Consider the following 23,888-nt stretch of genomic DNA (forward strand, 5'->3'; position numbering starts at 1 on the left):
GCGAAAAGGCTGCTTCGCAGGCTGCAGCAGCCGCCGCGAGCCTGATGACTGAGGCGCTGGGAGTTGCTGGAAGGAGCAGCTCTTGAGAGGTGGCGAGAGGGAGGGCGCGCAGCCGAGCGCCGGGGAGGAGGGACGCGGAGGCCACCGAGGGGTCAGCCTGGCCGCGGCGCCGGGCTGGGGGCCTCCAGGCGGCGCTGGCCGCGGCGCTCGGGCGAGCGAGCGCGCCGGGCCGCCCGCGCCGCCTGCCGTCCGCGCCCGGGGGTGGGCCCCGCGCCGCGAGCTGCCGATTGCGGGGAGGGAACGAGACTCCGGCTCGCCTGATGGATTGACTTGGAGATGGATCGAATTACACCATTTGCCGTGCCTCGATTTGTTTTGCTCCCGCTTGGTCCGGCTGCTGCTGTCGCTGCCGCTGCTGCAAGGACTGGTGGCGGCGAGTTTCAGGATTATACCGAAGAAACCAAAACCTAAAGAGACACAGGGATATATATGTATTTCGATTTTTTATTTTCATTTCTCCTTGAGCGTAACAAGCTTTTATTATTATTTTTTTAAACCAAGCCTCCCCCATGAGGTAAGACAGCCCTATAAAAATTTGCTAATGCTCTAAGGCGCCTGGTGGGGATCGGACCCAGATCCTTAAAGCCTGAATCGCTTCTAGTGTGTGTGTATGTGTGTACGTGTGCGGGTGTGTGTGTGTTGGCACTGGAGAGTTGATTTCTTTTCCAAGCAGCTTTCCGCCTGCCGTGCAAGAGACGCGCAAAAGGCTGGAGGTTTGGTGGACGCGTCAAAACTGGCATTGCTGGAGGCTTGGGGGGAGGGGCCCTTCAACATTGTGCACCCCCCTCCCCCCCAAAAAAAGGAGGAGAAGGAAGGGGCTAGCAAAAGTTTCTTGCCAGGGAGCGCCAGCTCCGCCCTCCCCCACACCTTATCAGGGGGAACCCGGGCTGCTTAGGTGTCGGGCACCACGTCTCCAGCTCTCGCCACCGCCGAGCCGAAGCTAAAGGAGCCGGGTGCGGGCTCCGCCGCCCCCTTCCGCCCGCCCGGCAGCCCCTGAGCTGCCCCGGCGTCGCCGGGCCAGGCAAGCAGTGGACGGGCGACCACTCGCCCGCGCCAGGAGAAGGGGCGCAGCGCAGCCGCCGACACCCGGGCAGCTCTCGGCCGACGCCGGCTACCTGTCGGTGCGCCTCGGGCTTGGACGGCCCGCCGGTAGTGCCGAGGGGCGGGGGCTCGGGGGACTCGGCCCCTCCCCAGCCCCCAGGCTTCGGCCCCGAGGGCGGCCACTTCCCACCCTCCCTCTCCCCCTGCTGGCCGAGCGCGCCGCGGGCGGGCTCCGGGGCCCGGAGCTGCCCACCGCCCACCCCCGCCTCCCACCCGGCGCCCCGGTTTCTCTTCCCAGCCACTCTCCCCCGCAACTTTCCGAGCTTTGTTCTCCCGCTGGAAATGATTCACGGAAGCGTCTTGGACAGGGTCTCCGCCAGGCGGCAAGAGCCCAGCGCTGAGATGTGTTACGTTCTCATCTACCCATCAATTATGGATGGAAACAAATAAGGAAGAGTCAATTTTGCATGAGCCCCTTCTCCGGCGGCCAGAGGCGTCCGCAGCCGGGAGGGAGCCGCCGCGCGCGTCGGCAGCCGCTGGCAGGGGGATGGTGAGGACAAGGTAGGGAAACTTTATTTCCCGTTTTGACAGCGGTGGTGTTTGTTCCCGGTCTGCAGAAACTGATACTGCAGCTGCCTTGGGTAATTTGGAAGGGCTTAAAGCTTCCTCCATCGTGTATAACTCTTGGATTGAAATAAAAGGTCATAAGGACTTGAAGGTGTGGATGAGAACTGGGTTTGAAAATGTTTTGCCGTCTAGACTCTTGGGACCTCTGCTGTCAGGTGATTCTTTAAATCGCGAACGTGTGAAGAGCTAAATGCCAAGGAGCTAGAGATGAGGGAGGCAGCAGTGTTAGAGAAACTCCCCGTTCCGAGGTGACCAGTCAGTAACCGAAGTTCCAGCATCCCAACCTCTCACCGCGTTCAGCTGGGAGATTCACACAGAAGGATTATTATAGATACACAGACTTTGTAAACAGTCATTGCCCCTTATGTCCATTGCTACGGGCGACTGCTTTCCCTTAAAAATAACCGTAGTGTTTCCAGTTACTTGGAGAAGAAATGACTGGGACAGTTTTCCCAAGAACTGCTGGCTCCTAAGAGTTTATATCTGCAGTAAAATGTTGAGTTGCTTTTTAAGAATTATCCTTCCCTCTACTTGATATTTGGGCCAGTAAAGTGGATTCTTTTATTCAAGGCTGAAATCCGAGGGAAAGGTTTAACATTTTTCTAATCTGCTTTGGTCTCCCCTCCCTGCCCAGAATTGGACAAATACTTGTTTGGAGAAAATTTTCAAGGTTTCTTTCTTATAGAATTGCGAAATCTTATCCCAGACAGCTCAAGGTGAGGATTTTACTGTTCTTTTGGTGGTTTAACAATAGGTTTTGATGCTGGCTTATATTCATGTAGTTGAAAAATCCCCTCCCTCTCTTTGGTATCTAACTCGAGAATTAATTAAGTTGTGTGTAGTCATGTTTAATGTAGTAAGTGACAGGCATATTCTGTCAGGCTGGTGAGTACTATACAGACATTTACCCTCGCTCAGATAAATAGAAATTGCTAAATAAGTTCTGAGATGTAAGCGTATGTTACCATGAACTTGAACATCTTTTTTTTTTTTTTTTTTGAACCCCATCCCCCGCCCCGAACTTGAACATCTTTGAGTAAATAAACTGTAGCCCAGCCATAACTGAGTTTTATATTTTATAGTTAGTGTCTATGCTTTGATTTAGGTCCCTGGACTGTTCTCTTAGAAAGACAGTGAGGTAAAAAAAACCCTGAGATTTCCAAATGTGTTGTTTAGCAGACTGTTTTTTTCCAGTGGTATATTTGGTGAGATTTTAACAGCCAGCACCTAGTTCGAACTAGACACTGGTTGTTACCTGTCTTTGTTTCTATGAGGGATGCTACATAGGTGAACTTTTTTTTGAGAAACATTTCTGTGTTTCAGGACAGTGTGCTAGGATTATTGTGGCTTCTTCTTCAGCAAACAGCTAGTTAACTTGAATTTGATTTAGATTTGTGGGCATTCTGCCCTTGTCCTCTTCTATTTATTTATTAGTTACTTATTTATTTTGAAGTCCTCTAATAGCACCATCTGGCCTTGTCTCCCCTCATTTGATGGATTTGAAAGATGGTTGTGACGTAAACTGTAGAGTGGGGGTAACTTACTTAGAAACCCAGTGGACATCAGTTCACTCTCTGCCTGCTAAACAGGAAGGATCTGTCCAGTACCTTGCTGGGGTAAGTAGGCCCCTGAATCCTGTGTGGTGATTTCTATCTCTTTAAACCACACAAGCAAAGTAAGCAGGAATCAGAGCTTGGATTTGCAAAGATACCCATAATTGTTAAGGACTTAATGAAACTGGAGAAGTTCTTCACTTCTTGCTGCTCCATCATAATAAACCTTGGTAATTAGCTTAGTCATTGTTCTTGCATTTGAGTTTCACTAAGTTACAAAGAGTGAAAAATACATCTGAAATAGGGTCATTTTTCACCCTTACTGATGCATTTTATGCAGAGTTAAGAGCCTGACTGAATGCCTAACCATTATTGATATAAGAGTAGGAGGTGAACGCCTTCCTTAGCATATTGCAAGATAAAATATTACCTTTTATTTCAATTAATAGACTTTAAGCCTGCCCATTCTAGATTCATTCCTAGAGGAAGCAAGAGGCACTTGGGGTATGCCAGGCAGTCAGCATTTATTGAGTCCCTGTCGTTTGCAAGGAGCTATGCTAGCCAATGTTCCAACATCATGTGAGGCAGACATGTTTCTCTACGTTAAACTTAGTAAGAATCTAAAGAAACAGAGGATGGCAAAACTGGATCATTTGGTGAGAGATGTAAATCTGCATCTTTTTCTGAAGCATGTTATTTCATCCTGAAGATTTTAAGGCAAGATTGTCCATACCAGATATATACAAGGGGCCAATCTTCCTGCCTTCAACAGTAATAATGCAGTGTACTAGTAGTGTAATTCACATGTTGGAACTGTCAATGGAGCTGGAGACCTCGCTGTCAGCAGCTCCTGTGAATGGAGACTTAGTGTTAAAATCTACCAAAGCCAGTGTCTTAGGTTGCAGCTTATTTTGTGAACAGCTGCCAACTTCCAGTTGGGGGAAAAAAGTGTGTTTTGATTTATTCCCATGACACGTGGTGAGAATGAAAATCATATAACTATATTAAGCATATCATAACCTTTTCAGTTACGGTGGCTATTGTCAGGCTGACTTTTTCCCCTCAGACCTGACAGCAGTGGTTAGTGCCTCTGATAAGTGAATCTGCTTCCATTCATCCCAACAGGAAAACTGGGAAACGTTCTTACTTTGAAAAGCAACTGTTTATGTAACCAAGAGCAATCGAATCAGTGCTCCACATAGGTACCACATGAGGTATGCTTACTTCTCAAACTTTTCTATTAAGCCTTTGTTAACTCACCCAGATTAGCATTTTAACAACCCTGAAGTGAACTTCTGCCATTCTCTCTACTTGGACACAGTCTGTAGATCATCCATCATTCTGTCCTTGGCTACAACAGGCTGCTGGCTCCATCACCATTTGGAGCTACACAGAATCCATCCGGCTGTGAACAACACAGCTGGCTACAGCAATTTTTTCTTCCACACCACTGGCAGCATTGTCTGGCTGTGGTAACTAAAGTTAACACCCAGAACAGGAAGTTTCCATTGTTTGCCAACCTGTGCTGGGCCCCTCACCCACTTTGGGGGGGGGGGGCGCACCTGCAGAAAGACCCTGCTGGCTTGCCGTGGCCTGTTCCACTTAAGAGGAGGCTTGCTTCAACCTTACAGGACTCACAGGAAAGCCTCTTCAGACTTGATACAATTAAATCACCAGAATTACAGAATTAGAAGGAGTCATTCAGTCGTCACTCATCCTAGACCTTTAAAACTCAGACTATCGAAAAGGGGAAGAAAAGAATGAAGTGCCTTTAGCTGGTGATCCCAAATGACTGAAACAGAAAAAGACCCTGTCTGGTTGTTTGAAGAAGTGAAGGTATCACTGTTTTATCTCTTATCACAAAGAATGTGTGATGGACCTAAAATCTGGGACCCAAGCCTAATGGAACCCAGTGCATTCTATAACTTTTTTTTCCCTCTTCCTTTTACTCGGTTAAGATACCTGTTACAGTAGTCATTGCTTATTAAAGTGAGAATGGCATGAATTAGGTGGACATGTTTGCAAGATTATGTTGCCAAGAAAAAGATTTTATAAGTACCACTTTTGGAGTTTGATATAGGAAGCGAAAAAGACCCTGATGCTGGGAAAGATTGCAGGCAGGAGAAGGGGATGACAGAGGATGAAATGGTTGGATGACATGACTGACTCAATGGGCATGGGTTTGAGTAAACTCCGGGAGCTGGCGATGGACAGGGAGGCCTGGCGTGCTGCAGTCCATGGGGTCGCAGAGTCGGACACAACTGAGCGACTGAACTGAACTGAACTGATAGGAAGGGGAGAGGGTATCATAATTTGGTGGGAGCTAGTCTTCTCACCTCTTTTTCTAATGTTTACTAATGAAATCAGCTGTAAGATAGCTGATGATGATGATGGAGGAGGAAGAGGAGAAAGCAGCAACCTTGACAACTATCACTTATCATTAGTCTGCTTACTAATTTCTAGGTACTACGCTAAGATCTTTATCTTAATTATGTCCTGTAACACTCAGACAGCTGGGATGATTGAGGCGGGTTCTGGTATTATCACTGCTTTATCAAAAAAGCAGAAAAAGAAACTCAAGCACCTGAGAAGTCAAGTCATTGTCCTGAGATCATTGAGCAGGGAAGTAGTGAAGTCAGGATTTGAACTCAGGTCTGCCTGACGTCTCAGCCCACCGTCCCATCACTGCACTGAGTTGTTTTCAGGAATCCGGACCCCCAGGCAATTTTCTGACTCTTTGATACTTCTGACATTCTTTTTCAATAAAAGAGTTCTATTTTGAGGGAAATCTTTGCATTGATTGAAATGATATGTGCAGAATATGTATGCTCTTAACTTTGACCTTTCTCTGAATGAAACTGTATTGACACACTCTTCTTCATTTTAATTCCTGTTAGGCAAATAATTATGACATACCCTTCTTTTCAAGTGTCCTAAGGTAGCATCTTCTCCCACCATTTTTTCCCTGTTAGGTTTTCCTGTCCAAAATTGCATGGCACAGGACAAATGGCAATATTCATCACTCTACCAAAAAGTGCTTTTGCATCAGGGTGCAATTGACATTCATTTCCCTGATCTTGGCAGGTGAAGATCCATTATGTATCTTTGTCCCATTTCCCAGGAGTATTTATGGGCCCCATCAGCAAAGACAGTGAGAGCTGCAGCTGTTCAGGCTTTAGTGGCAAGAGGATGAAAAGTGTATTACTGAAGTTTGACTGCATATTATACTATAATATATACTTTTCTTATTTATGGCTGAGGGAGAATCCTTTTACCTTTGTGAGTAATCAGATGTGTTGTTTGAGAAATCATCACCCATGCATCAGCATTTTTGGTTGATCTTTCTGATTCAGGATTCCTATGGGAGGGAAAAAAACAAATACACATTACCACTACCTATAGTGCTGAAATTTAAGGTTTTCAACATTTATTTATGGAAAGGAAATACGGGTTTTAAAAAGTCCAATATGTTCGTACATGTATAAAAAGTCCTTGGGAAGATCTGCAATTACTTAGCCTATTATTGGAGTCTGTATTTAAAAATAAAGTCAGGAGTTTCTACTCAGGCGAGGAACTGGCACATATGAACCAGAGCAGATGAAGCTCTTTGAGAAAATAACACTTCAATTCCCAGGAGCCGGCCGTCAGTAGACCAGGGACTCAGACTCCCCCAGCACCTACATTGATCGAGGGCTCCTTTGGCATTAGAAGGGTCTCTGGAAACACTTTTTGGTCTGCAGAGTTGTCTACATATATCAGTAATTCCCCAAACCTCCCCTGGGTAATTGCTAGATCAAGTAAATATATTTTTAAAAGCTATTGAAGAAGAAGGAAGAGAGATAGAAAAAGGAGGGATAAAGAATGTTGCAGTTGCTTCTGTTTTTGTCATTGCTGGGGTAACCATTTGTTCATACAGCTAATTTTTACCAAGTGTCTACTCCTTACAAGGAGGTGCCAGGGTGGGGAAACAGTTCAAAGAGGAACTGACATGGATCCAGAGCTCAAGGCTGTTACTGAGTGGTGTATTGAAGACGAGGTAAACACATAGCCAAAATAAAATGGCCAGTGTCTTAAGTGCCAGAACACACACGGACCTATGGAAATTGAGAGCAGTGAGAAGTTATTTCTGGCTGGGGTGGTCAGGGAAGGCTTTGTGGAGCGCTGATATTTGAGCTGGTCCTTGAACTAGGTAGGATTTGGACAGGTGGACACAGGGGCAGTAGGGGAGGTGCTGAGAGGGAGGGCATTCCAAGCATAGAGAACAGCTTAGGCAAAGGCCCTGGGACGGGGGCGGGGGGTCTAGGTCACTTGTCCTCTTCTGAGGCCTGACCTAGACTTGGGTTTCAGGTGTGAAGAAGCAGTTTGTCATGCAAATCCACAAATATTTATTGAGTGTCTGTGGTCTACGGTACGGAGTCGATCAGCAGATGGCCCTGCAGCTTAAGCCATCAGAATGGATGGGATCAATCTTGTGATGATTCAGGAGTTTGCTTCGTGATCAGAGCTAAACCCCCCACATCAACTGCCAACTGGTTCAGTGTTACACAGGAACATGGCAAAGAATCACGTGGTTTGCCTCATATTACCCTGCAAGCTGGTTTCCCCCACAGAGGGGTTTAGAAGAATCAGACTAGAATGTTGCTGCATCATGGGCTTCATCTTTTTGCTTTAACTTGAAAAGACTAGGTGTAGACTCTTAACAAAGAACACGTTGCATATGTAGATAGGGATTTGGGGAGGATGTGGAGAAAGGAAGTGAAAGAGAGAGCAGCAACTTGTTGAAATTGTGAGAAAGGCATGAGTTGGACTCCAGGTGCTCCTTCGACTGCAGGCCCCAGGAGCTTAGACTGCTTTATTCATCCCTGTAACTTAGCGGTGTGTGACACATAGTAGACATGTTGCAAATATTGTAGTAAACGTGTTAATTGAGTCTTAACTTCTTATTCGATTGTAGTTATAATCTATCATGCCTGGTGAAGTGTGCAAGCAATGGGGTTGGAACTCTGGCAACCTTCTCCTGATAGAACAAAAGAAAAAGCAGCAGCAAACAACTTGGAGTCACTAATGTAATACTTCCCTTTGGAAGACCCCATCCTTGAGTGACCCTGGGGACCTAGCATGCCTTCCTGAGTCTGAGCTTTCAGGGTAAACTCACCCCCCATTAGTGGCTCTTCACCATCCTGCCTTCCCAACTCCCTTACCTTCTCCCTGCTTCCCCCCATGCCCATGCCTCTTCTATGTTGGGCTGTTTGGGCATGAGGATTTCCAAGCCGTTATTAACCCCTTGAGTTAACGTAAATTGTAATCAATCCACAGTTACATTTAATTGTGGAGGTGATAAGCTTTCTGGGCTTCCCTGGTGGCTCAGTGGTAAAGAACTCACCTGCCAGTGCAGGAGACACAGGTTCAGTCGACCCCTGGGTTGGGAAGATCGCTTGGAGAAGGGAATGGACACCCATTCCAGTATTTTGTCTGGGAAATTGCATGGATAGAGGAATCTGGCGGGCTGTAGTCCACAGGGCCGCAAAAAGTTGGACACGACTGAGCGTCTAAACAACAACATAAGCTTTCTGAGAGGAAATACCAGAAGTTCTCAGTAGTATAACACAGGAACACATACTAAAGGAAAAGTAAAATGAAAACAATTGCATTAGGGGATGATTAAGCCAATTGCTTGGCCAAGAAATGCTCCAGTGGTTCAATTTTCCTTGGTATATTTAAGTCTTTTATAAGTTAACGGTTACATGACAGTCTGAGAGCAGATTCTTAGTCTGAAGAATCACTGCCAATGAAAGATCAATCAGAGAAGATAAGATAGGTCAATGGGGAAGAAGGGTTAAGCATATACCAATTCAGTATTAGGAACTTTTCAGGAATATTCCAGTGACATAAAGCAGAGAACCTGTTGGATTTAATAATTAGTCTGGCTCCTACCCAATTACTTTCTGAAGTGAAAGGCATGCTGCCTCCCCTTGCATAGAACACAGTTGCCTTCCAGACAAAACCTAAAATAAACCATCCTGGCTCAACTTGCCTAATAATAACAGCTAGCCCTCACCGGGTGCTTACCGGGTGCTGTGGCAATGTGCCTAGTACTTTACGTATGTTATCTAATTTAATCCTCATGCTACCCCTGAGAGTGGAGGATGGATGAATAGCTAACTCAGAATTAGCACTTATTAAGTACTTGCTGTGTGCTTGATACTCTTTTAAGTGAATATATTAAATCTTCTGGTCAGAATTCTTTAAGGTGAGTGCTATTGTTATTACTTCTTATTGCACAGGGGAAAACAGGGATGGGAGATTAAGTAATTTTACCAGGGTCAAACAACTAATGAGTACTAGAACCAGGGGACTTGGGCCCGTGAGAAGCAACTTAGGAAGGTGGTTAAGGATGTGAACTCTGGCACCAGCCTGTTGGGGTGTGAGTCCTGGCTATGTGATCAGTAAACTGTGTGATTTTGAGCAAATTACTTAATCTCTCTGAGCCTTAGTTTCATGACATGAAAGGGGGACGATGATGAGTGGTAGCCACCTGGTAGGATGTTTGTGAGACAGAAATGAATTAATATTTGAACGGCACTTAGAATAGTGCTTGGCCTGTAGTGAGTACTATATTTATCTCAGTGTCTGTTAAGTAAAAGTAAATGCAGTCTGGCTCCAAGGTCCATCCTTTTAGCCCTTATACTATGCAGTCTTTTCACATGTGGTTCTGTCATATCTCTTTGACTGATATATAGACCTTGAAGCCAGTTTTACAACCAGCTCTCCTCCACCCCCACACACTACACTTGCCACACATTCAGCCAGACTGGAGAGGGGAATTTGGCAGGAGAGCTCCAAGGCCCTAGAGATGTACCCAGACCTTGATGCCTAGTTGCCTAGCCCTGACCCAGATAGCAGCCATTTCAGATTCATGATGTCAGAAATCTGGCTCCACGGATGGTTGGGCTGAAGGACAAAATGTAGGTGATTGGCATGTGTTCTATGCTGTTTGCCCCCTAGGCAATTAAAGCCTGAAGAACATCATGGAAAATCAGGCCCATTGCTGTCATCACCCACATCTTTGATCTCTGCCAGTGGTCCTCAAACTTTAAAATTGATCAGAATCACCTGGGGCTACACGCAGATTCCCAGGGCCCCAGCACCAGTGGGTCTGTGTTGTTGGGTCTGGCATGAGGCCCCAGTGTTAGTATTTTCAATACACTCCTCAAGTGACTCACATTCTACAGTACCTTGACCACAAATGGAGAAATGATGCTCTGGTGTAGCCAGAGTTTCTCAAACCTCAGAGCACCTGCGGTTTGCCCAGCATCTTGTAACATTCAGATTCCCATCCAAGCAAGGTGCTAGACGTCAAGACTAGTGTTGGCAGGCCCCTGGGTAGGAGGTTGCAAACCTCTTGCCCACAACTCAGGGAGAATCCATATGAGCCAAAGGCAACCCGGCCAGCTCATGAAAGAGTGAAGAGAGTCATAAAATCTGCTCAAAGCTGAAGAGACTTTTTTTCCCGTAGTTTGCAAAGGATCCTCCCGGAGAGCAGAAATTAAGAGAGAAAAAAGGCCCTCACTCACTCCTGCTGACTGGCGTATATCATTTCATAAATGGAGTCCTGGTCCAGTATTCGTAGCAACAGTCTTTGATTTAATGATAAACTGAGATAAGGGTAATCAAACTTCATGCTTCAGGGCATCAGGTGATTGCCTGCTGTGGTCAGGATGAAATCTTTTCCCTTGTGCTTTGCACAATTGACTAGATGCATTTGAGACAGGCTGCAGGCTGTGCTTGCAAGAGCTGGGGCAGGAGGTGCGGGCAAAAAACGCCGCTGGATGAGACCACGTGGGAAATGGTCTTGTGTGGGATGAACAACCCCATCATCATTTGGCCTTATCATTTTTGTTTCATTTTAAGATTCTCCATACCCTATGTGTATATTTCTATAAACCACATGATGAAATCGGCAGCTTGCTGTGTCTGGAATGACATAAGACTCCCAACTTTGGCCAATACTGGGCTCTCTGAGTGACCTAAGGAAAGTGCTGTCCCCCTCGGAGGCTCTGGTTCCTCATCTGTGGACTTGCAGTTAAAATGAGCATCAAATAAGACAGTGTTGATAAAAGGGCTTCATAAAAACCAAAGTGCCACTCAAATGTAAGGGATCATTATGATACAATGAATTATACTTTATGGAATCACCATTTATCACAATCATAACATAGCTATCTCATCTCTATGTAATGATATCATACATAATGACAGTGAACATTTATTGAGTTCTTCATTTCTGCCAAGCACTAAAGAGTTTTATTTACATTCTCTTATTTAATCCTCATGTCAGCCCTTTGGGGCACATATTTTTTTACTCCATTTTTTAGGTAAAGGCACGGATGCTCCAGGAGCATCAGTTAGTTTCCTGTTGCCGTCGTAACAAATTACTACAAACTTAGATATCTAAACAACAGGGATTTATTACCTGACAATTCTGGAGGTTTGAAGTCCCAAATGGGCTTCATTGAGCTAAAGTCGAAGTGTCAGCAGGGCTGTGTTCTTTCCAGAGGCTCAAGGGAAAAATCCATTTCCTTCCCTTTTCCAGCTTTTAGGAGACTACCTGGATTTCTTTGCTGTGGCCCCTTTCTCCAAACTCAAAGTTAGCCATTCTATAACTCTGACTTCTGCTTCCATAGTCTTGTCTTCTTGGATTCTTCTGCCTTCCTCTTCCACCTTTTAAGGACCCTTGTGATTACATTGGTTCCACCCATGTAATCCAGGATAAATCCACCTATTTTAAGATCCCTTACTTAATCACATATGAAAGTTCCTCTTTCCATATGTTATGGTATATTCACAGATTCTCAGGATTGGGCATGGAAATCTTTGGAGATGAATGGGAACATTATTCTGTCCACTACAATTATGTACCTGCTAGGAGCGCACAGTGGCAGAGTCAGAATTCATGCCCAAACCTGTCTGACTCCAAACCACTCACTATAAAATCTCCTTGATTCATTCAGTGAAAGAAATAAAATCATAGAACGGAAGTAGTGAGGAGGGTCATGTTACTTTTATAATATCAATCGGGAGCATTTAAATCATTATAATAGTAGCAATAAAAAAGAGTTAACCTTACTGGTCTTCATGTCCTACTTTGTCCTAAGCATTCTATATGCAGTCATTCACTTTTTTCTTGGGAGGGTGAATGTTATTTACCTGAATAACTGAATTGAACAGTTCCTAAATCCATCTGTCTTTCATGGGGTGACTAAACAAAGAAGGAGTAGGGGGCCAGGGGACCATTTTGGAGGACTATAAAAAGATGTTTTAATGAAACTACTGGTTCAGCAAAGGATGGTTGATCACAGGTGATGGAGATAACCAGGCTCTCCTTTGCTGGCTCTAACACTGTCTCTTGGCCAGTCAGATATGGTTCTTCAGGAGACAGTCACCCTGCCCACTCACAGCCAAGACCATCTCCAATTTATGAGGCTTTAATGTCCTCAGAGGTCAATCAGGAAATCAGATGCTGTGCTTGATAGGAAGTGTGGGAAGTTATCAGAGATCTCTCCCTCACTCTTTCCTTGTCATCTCTCCTTCTCTGCCACACACTTAATAGCTAATTTGTGAGGCTTAATGTCATTTTAAAGTTCAAAACATGGTCCCATCACTGAAAAGGCCATCAGAGCAGTTTAAAAAGGAGTGAGAGGACAGAACTGGGAGTCCGGAAACCTGGCCTGGCAACCAGGCAACCTGATTAGCCAACCAGCTATCTCTGGAAAAAGCCCTGGCCTTCTGTGGTCCTAGTGCTCTCATTAGAACAAAGTGAGGTTGGGATGGGCATCAAAGAGAATCTAAATGATTTCCAAGTTTCTTTCTAGTAGTAGCATTCCTTAACGTTATATTTATCTTCATATTTTAATTGCCATATAGTATCAAATCTATTGGTGATTTCAAAAAATATGAACCCACCTCATGAACGTGTATATACTTATCTGTACAAAGACACACACACACAAATAGCCCCACTTCTCAAATTTATTATTGCCATTTACATTTTATAACACTTTGCCCTTTTCTTTCAAGATCACTTAAAACTTCATTGCTGCTAATAGAGTTTTTATACTCAATTTTCAGAAATATATAGATAATATTTTCAGTTAGCAGTAATTGCACCTCATTCACCTCTCAGGAGTTGATACGCTACCATGGCACAATTTCCCTCTAATTTTCAGTTACATCCCTGAAGAGCCATTCCCCATGGAACACATAGGACAGACAGGGAAAATGAGTTTCAAAGTAGAGAGGCCAAACCTGATTGGTAGTAGGCGTTGCATCTTGTGTTGTAGAAATGTGTGGGGCTACATCGAAGGTCAGGGAGAAAAAGGACACCTTGATTGATTTGCAGAGTCTTCTATGCGAAATAGAGTGCTTGGTAGTCCCAATACAGCACATTTGCCATCTTTGATTTAATTTTTTTGAGACATTCATTTCCCTTAAAACACTCATGCATGCATGCTAAGTCGCGTCAGTCATGTCCGACTCTTTGCGACCCCATGGACTGGAAATCCATCAGGCTCCTCTGTCCTTGGGATTCTCTAGGCAAGAACACTGGAGTGGGTTACCATGCACTCCTTCAGGGGATCTTCTCTACCCAGCGATCGAACCTAAGTCTCTTACATCTCCTGCACTGGCAGGCGTGTTCTTTATCACTAGCGCCACCTGGAAGCCATCCTCATTAATGATCTCTGTATAGGTTGATGAGTATTTAGTGCAGATGCCATCTGACACGATGTCTCAGAACAGAGCTTGAACTATCTGACCTGTGAGAAGGCAAATAAGTAACTCAATGGATAAGCAAACTTGGTAATGATTACTTTTGCCAGTTCTTTCCATTTTCTTTGTTGCTGCTGTTGTACAGTGACTAAGTTGTGTCTGACTCTTTGCGACCCCATGGGCTATGGCACGCCAGGCTTCCCTGTTCTTCACCATCTTCTGGAGTTTGCTCAAACTCATGTCCATTGAGTTGGTGATGCCATCCACCATCTCATCCTCTGTCGTCTCCTTCTCCTCCTGCCCTAAATCTTTCCCAGCACCAGGGTATTTTCCAAGGAGTCGTCAGTCTTGGGCAGAGAGTGGGACCACTACGACCAACTTACATGGAGGAGACTAGTTTATTATTGAATACATGTACAAAATCAGCATTTTGTTGCAAACTATTCACAACTGAACAACAAAATTTGTATTTATACATTGTTATATATGCATGTTATATGCACCCCACGTAACATTACATAAACATGTTCATGAGGGCTTACAAGCTAGAAAACTTTGGTGTTTGGCCAGAAATATTTTTCTGCCATTATGAAAAAATTTTGCATCCCTGGAACAGCACTTTCATTTAATTAGGCAGTTTAAAAATGTAAAAACTATGACATTGGCGGGCAATGCTACAAAAAAGTGGACAGGATATATCAAATGAATTTGCTGTCATATTTTTTTTCTTTTATTTTTCCTCCCTGTGGCTTGTTTTAAAAGATACCCCTGCCAGATTTACACTTTGAAACATCATAATAAATACAAGCCATAATTATGAAGCCATTTCTATCTAGAGAGGTAGAAACAGAAACATTCTCTCTCTTCTCTTCAATTCTGAGACAGATGTGAGTCTGTCATCATGAATGTTACCCACATTTTTGCCTTTCTGTCCCTTAATGAAATATATTGCAGACTACCTGAGTGGAAATCTCAGCCTGGCGAAGTCTTCCTTCACTCTGAGTACAGAGTTCAGCCTTTGTTAGAGTAATGCAGTGAATCAGATCCTAAAGCCCCGTAAAAGACAGGTGAGGAGGCTCCTCCTTTACTTGTCTTTATCCAAATTTGCAATAAGCTATAAAATTAACCACCTAGATTTTCAATATCAGAAATTTCTACTTTCAGGGTTTTATGACTGCATTTTTGCTCACCAGAGTGAAACTTCACTCAGTCCTTATCAGATAAAAGTCTCATTCCTTAAAGGCAGGCCGTAGCCTTTGCTCTGCTGTTTTGCGTATAGCCAACCTTCCAAAGAACTATTAGTCTTCAGGAGTCCAAATGGTCCTAAAGGCAAATTCTGTCTGATGTGCCACTCGACCTCTGGTAGCCTTGTTTTCCGCATTGGAAAATCAGGATAATATATCTACTTCATTCACAGTTTGATGTTACGAGGTCTTTCTTCAGGAGAAATACATGTAAGCACTGAGCATGGTATCTGACATAATAAAACTCAACAAATTGTTGTGTTGTTATTATTACTACTGTTTTCAAATCAGGGATGCTTGGCAATGTATTTCATATATTGTAGTATCTGAAGTATTTTGTAGTTTTGCACATGGATAGGTTCTGTAAAATATATCTGGATAGCTACTTCTAAACAGAAAGAGACAGAAAAAGAACACAAGACCAGTTCTGCTAAGAAGCTGGCATTTCTTGAGCACATAAAAGCACTGTAACACTGCCACGTGTAAACCTCGCTGCTCACATTTTGGACATGGTACTGGCAACTTACTTATGCTGGGGCTAGGAAATTTTTTGTGTTGTCAAGTATCTTCAGATTATGAATTGTGTCACTTAAATAATGGACCGAGTTTTCAGGGTGACTTACTGTATTAACTCAACCTGACCCTGGGTCTGAGATGTAATTTTCTAGCTGCATTCTTTCACTCATTCACCTACACATTCACTCACTTATCCACATGATAGACCATTTTTTGAGCATATTCAGTGTTCAAAGAGATGTTCTTCCCCTTGGCCTTCAAAGAGTCACAGTGTAGTAAGTGCTGGCGTGACTGGAGCCAGGATCAGCTTCATGGATGTGTTTCTTGTACAGTCACACTTGGCCCCATGCCGAGAATGTGCTGCTCTAGCCATATTGAAATTCTTAATAATTTTGGAATAAGGAGCCCCTGTTTTCATTTTGCACTGGTCCCTGCTTATCATGTAGCCTTGCCTGATTGCTCCTTTTTCCCAATGCCATTTCTTCTGTAGCATCTGAGTAGACAGACATGAGCTGGAAAGAGGCACGTTTTCTGGGTCTGAGTTCCCTCTGCACTGCACACTCAGGCAAGGCACATAATTTCCCTGGGCCTTGGTTCTCTCCGTTGTAAATTGAGGCAGAATAGACGTGGTGTTCAGGGCCACTGCTAGTAATCTGCACACTTCAAGAGAGTATAAGACATCAGTGTTAAATGACGTCAGGCCTGGGTTTGGGTTATAACTGGCGTGACTAGACTCTCAGAATTTAAAATTACGGTATGGGGATTATATGAGATCAACAGAAAAAGTAGAAGTCAGGGCTCTTCTTGCGAAGTTGAGCTGTATAGCTGAAACTTTTGACCTCTAGACTAGGCCTACATGCTGTATGGTGATTTTATAACATAGAGTCAAATTGATTCACCACTGGAATTATTCTGCTCATTTCATTTGGATCTGTCCTTTCCCCTCTGTAGATTTTATGCTGATATCCCAGAGGAGATGTAACTCACTCCAGGACTTTTGCCACGCTTAGAAAAAAAATCTATATCTGAGACTTTAAAACTCTAATATACAAATATTGGCATCCTTGAGAGTTCTCTAATTTACTGCCCCAGTTTTGTATATTACAAGGTGATAAACTATTTAGCCAACCCACTGGCATGGGCCACTGACCAGTTAAAACACACCCCACAATGTGGCGCCAAGTGAATGCTGGTTCGGGGTCTATTCTGTGCAGTCTTTTCTTTAGCATTTTTGTTGGAGCTTAGTTGCTTTACAATGTTGTATTTGTTTCTACTGTACAGTAAAGTGAATCAGCTATATGCATACATATAGCCCCTCTTTTTTTATTTCCTCCCCATTTAGGTCACCACAGAGCACTGAGTAGGGTTCCCTGAGCTGCACAGTAGGTCCTCATTAGTTACCTATTGTATACATAGTATCAATAGTGTATGTATGTCAATCCCAACCTCCCAATTCATCCCACCCTCCCCCTTCCCCCTTGGTATCCACACATTTGTTCTCTAAGCCCCTGTCTCTATTTCTACTTTGTACATAAGATCTTCTCTGCCAGTTTTTTTCAGATTCCACATATATGCATTAATATACAGTGTTTGTTTTTCTCTTTCGCTCACTTCACTCTGATGAGAGTCTCTAAGTTAATCCATGTGTGCGTGGTAAGTCACTTCAGTCGTGTCCGACTCTTTGTGACCTCATGAACTATAGCCCGCCAGGCTCCTCTATTGATGGGATTCTCCAGGCAAGAATACTGAAGTGGGTTGCTTTGCTCTCCTCCAAGGGATCTTCCCAACCCAGGGATCAAACCATGTCTCTAGTGCACCTCGTGCATTATCAGGCAGGTTCTTTACCACTAGTGCCACCTGGGAAGGCCAGGTCCATCCATGTCTCTACAAATGACCCAATTTCGGGGTAGTCTTAAACTTAGTTATAACTTTTAGAAAAGGTGCCACTCTACTCATGGTGGCCCAAGTATCTAGTTCTGTGGAGACCCAGTCTCTCCAAGATTCAAGAAAGAGGCACCACCAATGAATCTGCACTTACTCTGTGTGAGAACCATGATTTTTCTGGTTCAGTCATTATGACACTTCAGAACACTTGCAAATTCCATATTAAAACGTATAGCTGTTTAATGGGAAGCACAGATTTCAGGTCTACTCAGGTTTTTTTTTTTTATCAAGTTGAGGTACCAACTTGATAAGTAAATATGTATCAAATAAAGACTATCAAAGAAAAACAACTTTAATTGAGATGTAACAATTATCATTTTTAGATAGATCTTCATTTCTGCCTGGAGCCACCTTCCACTTGAGCAGATTTTAGATCGCAAGAGAATTTGGTGCTCCAAGTGTCTCTCATCACCCACCTAAACGTTTACATCATTTAAGTGGACCTTTTCCACTTTACAAACATGTTGTTGGCTGTTTAAGTACAGAGATGGGAGGCTGTTCTGTAATGTTAAAGCCCACAAACATCTCCAGTGTAAGCCACGGTACCATGAGCCAATTAAAATCAAAGTCTTGATGCTTGATGCTACAGACTTCATCGCTTAAATATTAAGCAATTTTTACTTTGACACTGATCAAGAGGTGTTAATGTAGATTCTTTTAAACAACTTGATTTAAGGTGTGTATATGAGAGAAAGAATAGTAATCTTTTTGACTTTTGAGAGCTGGAAGTATCATCGCTGTGGGCCTCCTAAAAGTTACTCAGTTTAAGGGTTGTTCATTCATTTATTTTAATTTAATTTAACCTCATTTAATTTTAGTTTATCTTAGTAGAGAACATCTTGACTTCTGCCTGTTTTATTGTGTGTGTGCAATAAGATGCTTAACTTAGGAGCCTTGGAACCAAATGGGGGTTTATACTTTAGCTCCCAAGACTTTTCTTGAGCCCCTAATGACTGGCTGACTGATGTGTTTACATTTATATTAGTGTTGAGTAGGCTGATTCAAAAAGGGTTACAGATAGAGCTGGTGTCTGACTTCTTGTTGCTTTAATACCTAGAGGCAGAATTATGGAATTATCTTTCTCTACTATGGAATCTATTTTATGACTAAGAAAAATGGCTCAATGCGACCAAATTCTGAAATGGATTCAGTGTTCTAGCAGCCATTTATCTTTTAAAGTAAATTGTAAACAGCTCTGCTTGGACATTAGCTTAGGAAAATGTGTATTTAATGTTTGTCTACACACACAAATAAAAGTATGTTTAATGCTTAGAATGGCACTTATGTGGCTCATGGTGGAGTAGGCTGATGACTCCAGCAAGAAGACTGACAGAGAAGTCACCCTTACTTCTTGCCACTCCACTCACCGGGCTGTAAGAGGAAGTTTGGAATTTGAGTGGGCCAGGTCTTTCTTCTCCATTTTCCTTTGCATGTTTTTAGGATAGAGAAAGGAGACCTTACAGCCAGTGTTTAAACAACCAGGGTAAAAATGGGTTTGGCTTTAAATATCTAAGGACACAATTGCAATCAGTTATCCTTTTGCTTTTACTGGTATGCACTTGATTACTGAGAAGTCTAACCAGGTTTTCTTTCTCCTGTGTGACTGGAATTCTTGATTTTTAATGCAAAAGACAAACACCATCTTACCAGCACCAGGAGTGCAGCAGTGATTTTGAATTGGGATGGATCTTTGTGAAAATCAGATTAAAGTTCACTTTAAAAATAGAAACTGTTGTTGCTGGTTTTATTTTAGCACTTTATATTTTGGAAGCCTAGGAAAGAAAAATTGAAGGTTAAAAGTGGTGGAGGGGAGCATGGGGTGGGAAGCAAAGCCAAAATTATGATATGCTAACTTAACTGAAATCTCTGAATTACCTCCATCTTCTTTTATTAAATGCCCAGAGTGTACATATGATATATAAAATTATAGAAGACTTATTTTCTAAGACATTATCATCTAAAATAATGTTTTAAGAGACAGATTCCATAGGATCCAAGTATTAGTTCTTGGCTTTGGTCAACAGGTCAATAATTGCCTTCATCAGGAAAATGTTTAGCTTATTTGGGTTGGAAAGTGATTTTATATTTTTAATGGATCATAACTCCATCTCTCCTTGTATAATGTTAAAAGTATTATTCTTAAAGGGGAAAAAATCCTAAAATAGCTTATTTTGCCTTTATTCCCTTTTAACATTTGTCAATATGTATCTCTGTTTTTATAGAGTTGTAATTAATGAACATATATTTTTATACTATGATTTCCCCATTTGGTATTACATCATAAACTAAGGATTACTGGTCTTCATTATTATCATCTTAATGGTTGCATGATATTCCATGAGACTGGTATAATATACCTTTATTTTTACTACTTCTCCATGTTAAATAAGCATCTTCTTTGTTCTTCTTTAGATCTTTTGCTTAGGATAAAGTATAAGAAGTAAAAATCACTGAGTCAGGGTTAGTATTGTTAGCATACATGGATGGGAGCAAGTGTGTACACACTGACTTATTGTTTTCTAAATGGTTGTAACTTTTTTACCCTGCTATGTCTAATATATCAATTAATTCCAATTAACATTATATTTTATCCTTGAGAAAAAAGACATGTATTTGCCTTTTGTAAAATGTACCGTATTGATATAATTTGCATTCCTGATTATTAACAAGAAGCCTGCTGTTTTTTTAGAAACTGAGACAAGACCGTTTAGGAACAAGTTTAGTCCTGCTGACACATAGACAATCTGAAGGCTGGGAATTGTGTTAGCATCTACATTCTGACCAGCAGCTTCCTGTGTCTCTGCCATATACCCAGCTCTGACAGCTAATTTCAGTCTTCAGCTGGACCAAGAGGAGAAAGCAAAACAAAGCAGTATTTCAGGCAAAGAGTATCTTAAAGGATCTAGGAAAGGATTCTCCCCAAAACATGCAGTATATCAATTATCTAGCTTCATTACAGACCATTGCAAAACTGAGTGTTTAAAATAATAGCAATCATTCATCTGACTCAAAAATCTACAATTTGAGCAGAGCTCAGCACAGCTCCACTTTAAATCAAGTAGGGTGATTCAATTATGGGCTGGAGGATCCATTTCAAAATTGGCCCATTCATGTGGGAAGCCCATGTGTGTTGCCTATAAGCTGGGGGATCAACCAGGGCTGAGCCTTCGTCTCAGAGACTAAACCCCAGTCTTGTCTCTCTCTACATGGGCCTCTTCATGAAGGCCTGATAAACAGCGTGGGCTTCCTCATACCATGGTGTGTGTGTGTATGTTCAGCCATGTCCGGCTCTGTGGCCCCATGGACTGCAGTCCACCAAATTCCTCTGTCCATGGAATTTTCCAGGCAAGAATACTGAAGTGGGGTACCATTTCCTACTCCAGGGGATCGTCCCAACCCAGGGATGGAACCTGAGTCTTTTGTGTCTCCTGCCTTGGCGGGCAGATTTTTTTTTACCACTCGTGCCACCTGGGAAGCCCCATACTATGGTGGCTGGGTTCAAAAAGTATCTGAAGAAACAGAAATTGGAAGCTGTCCATTCATTACCTTCTGGACCTACAGGTGACAAAACATCACTTCCACAATATTCTGTTCTATTCAGGCAAGTCATATCCTTGACTCAAAGGAGGGATCTGTATACCCACTTCTAAATGGGAATGGTAGAAAATATTTGGGGACCATGTTTTTGAGAGGCTAAGAATCTAGATATTTGAAGCATCATAGTCTGGGAATTATTATAGCATTGGTATCTACCCTTGCATTCTAGAATATTCCAGGAATGAGTTCTCCAATTATTTAACTCACCTTTCCCACAGCAGGGAATTCAGTCATCGAGTTGTGTCTCTTCACTGACTTTTCCACTAGGGAAAGCTAGCAGCATTCCTTCCACTCCCCAGCCTTCCCTAGGAAGCCAGGTCTCAGGGCTTTTAATCATCTATGTCATGGCTGTTTTCTTCTAAGACAGATATTAGAAGTGGGCCTGAATATGTGATGCATCTCAAGAAAAAGTAACAACTTTAAGTATACTTGGTGCATTTACACCAGTAAGATGTTTATCATCTGATGTGCTGGAAGATTCCAAGAGAGAATTTAGAACATAGAAGACCCTGAAATCACCAGAGGTGGTCTTCAGGAAAGATTAGATTATCACAGGGCAGGGAATACAGAAACAGAGTTATGTCAATACTGATACTAACAGCAATAACCATAATAGCTAAGACTTCATTTATTTGCCTGCACACTTTTCAAGGTTTTCTGAATATTAAGCCTGTAACCTTTAAACAGTCCTTTAAGATAGTCTACTTGTTTTCTATTTTTTACAGGTACAAGGCAAAGTTGGTTTTCCAAGGTCACACAGCTAATGGGTAGTAGAACCAGAATATCCTTAAACCCCATTTCCTCAATGAATTGTATGAGGGTGTTTATTCTCAGGCACAGTGAGAAGATGGGCTGTCATCTCACAGCTTCTTCTGTGGGTTTCCATATTGACCCCCTTTTTCCAGTCATTTCTCAGGGTTGAGATGGAGTATGGATAAGAGTTTCCTTTTTTACTGTTCTGTTACTGGTCATTAATGATAGAAAATAAAAGAAGTAGATGAGCCTTCAGAGGTGCAGACTTTCCTTCTTACGTGCTCCCTGCCACATCCACGCTGCCTGGCCTGCTGGACATTTACAGGAAGGGACTCTCAAGGAAACCTTCCTTTAACTCTGAGAGACCCAGGAGCAGAGGGACCGGGTGGGCTTTCCACCCTCAATTTGTGTCCACACAGGAGGAGCACCTGAACAAGAAGGCTCCCTGATTTTGGAGCTGGGTCCCCATTTCACCCCTGCCCTGTCACCTCACCCCCCCCCCCCCCCCCCCGCCACACACACACCAGAAACGACTTGAAGACTTTGATGCTGGGTCCGAGATGGTAGGGAAGAGTCCCTGACCACTTCAAAGGTGGAGGTAGGAAGAAGAGGTGGAAACCAACTCCCAAGACTTAGCGAGACAGCATTTTTGCTCACTTCCTGCATAAAGGTCCTCTTATTATTTTGTTGTTTCATAAAATCTTTTATTTATTTATTTGTCTGCTGCAGTTACCTGCTAGGTCATTAGGCTAGAAGAGGACATGAGTGCTGTTTATATTTCAAACAACAATAATTAAAGCAAGCTCAAAATATGACTATGCTTTTCTTAATAAATTAAAAAGGCCCCTTTCTCTTCTCCTTTCTGTTTCTTCTGCATTATCTTTTTCTGATGTGATTAAGACTATAGACATTGGAGTCCAACTGACTTAAGCCCTATTTAGTTTTGTGACCTGAGGCAGATTACCTTTTTATTTTCATATCTGAAAATTTGGGAAAATAGCATTGGTCTCCTAAGGAGTGTTTATTAGCACAGTGCCTAGTGTTTCCTTAGCATTCAACCATGGCTTGTTGTGCTCAGAATCATCTCCACTTTTCTAGTTTCTAACATGTGCATGTTACTCGGAACTCCAGGCGTGTCCCGTGAAAATAAAAGAGAAGTATGTTACTAGGCAAACCCTGCTCTCTTAGAGAAGTGGGCATGGGAAATATTTCATGTAGTGGCCTGTGAACTTATTTCCACTAAGAAGTCTCAGATCCCACCTTCCAGAAACTCAGTCTCATCAGAAAGACTAGCATGTAGATGGTCAGTGCAACCTACCATGGTCTACCCACAGTCAAATGGATGGAACGTTGCAAAAGGAGAGAAACGGAAAAGGGCTCGAATTGGTGAAAGGTCCTAAGGGGTGAGTAGGAACTTGCCATCAGAGAAGCCATGGAAATGGTCCCTGGTCCAGAGAACAGCGGGAACCAAGAGCTGGCAGCCCAGCAGGGCCCTCAACTTGCAGAGTAGATGCATCCAGGGAAATCGGAAGGTTAATATTCATCTCAACCGAAGCAGAAGCAAGGTCAGTGTACCGTGCTGTTGCAGACTGGGACTAAATAAAGCACTGATAATAATACTACTACTTCACACGTATAGCACCTTTACAATCTACAGAGTATTTTTACTCTCATTTTCTCACTTGTTCCTTTAAAAAACCATGGTGAGTTAGTCAGCAGTGATGCTTCCTTATCTCACTTCCATAGAAGCACTGGGCTGGTCTAAGAGCGTGGGAGGCTGAAGAAT

General features: G+C 43.0%; 1 protein-coding gene across 9 annotated transcripts in view; it reads left to right on the forward strand.

Annotated features, from left to right (window-relative positions):
* Positions 1-264: 264 nt before the first annotated feature.
* Positions 265-23,888, forward strand: part of SEMA6D (semaphorin 6D) — a 57,760-nt gene continuing 34,136 nt past the window's right edge. For 4 of the 9 annotated variants that reach the window (XM_061157068.1, XM_061157072.1, XM_061157074.1 and 1 more), the window contains exon 1: positions 266-574. The gene's annotated coding sequence lies outside the window, so the exon portion shown is untranslated. Of the gene's footprint in view, positions 575-1,392; positions 1,663-4,406; positions 4,496-23,888 lie in introns of those variants that run through there. The other 5 variants (XM_061157073.1, XM_061157076.1, XM_061157069.1 and 2 more) reach the window with 4 other exon arrangements.

Source organism: Dama dama, chromosome 12 (assembly GCF_033118175.1).
Source record: "Dama dama isolate Ldn47 chromosome 12, ASM3311817v1, whole genome shotgun sequence".
Lineage (NCBI taxonomy): Eukaryota > Metazoa > Chordata > Mammalia > Artiodactyla > Cervidae > Dama > Dama dama.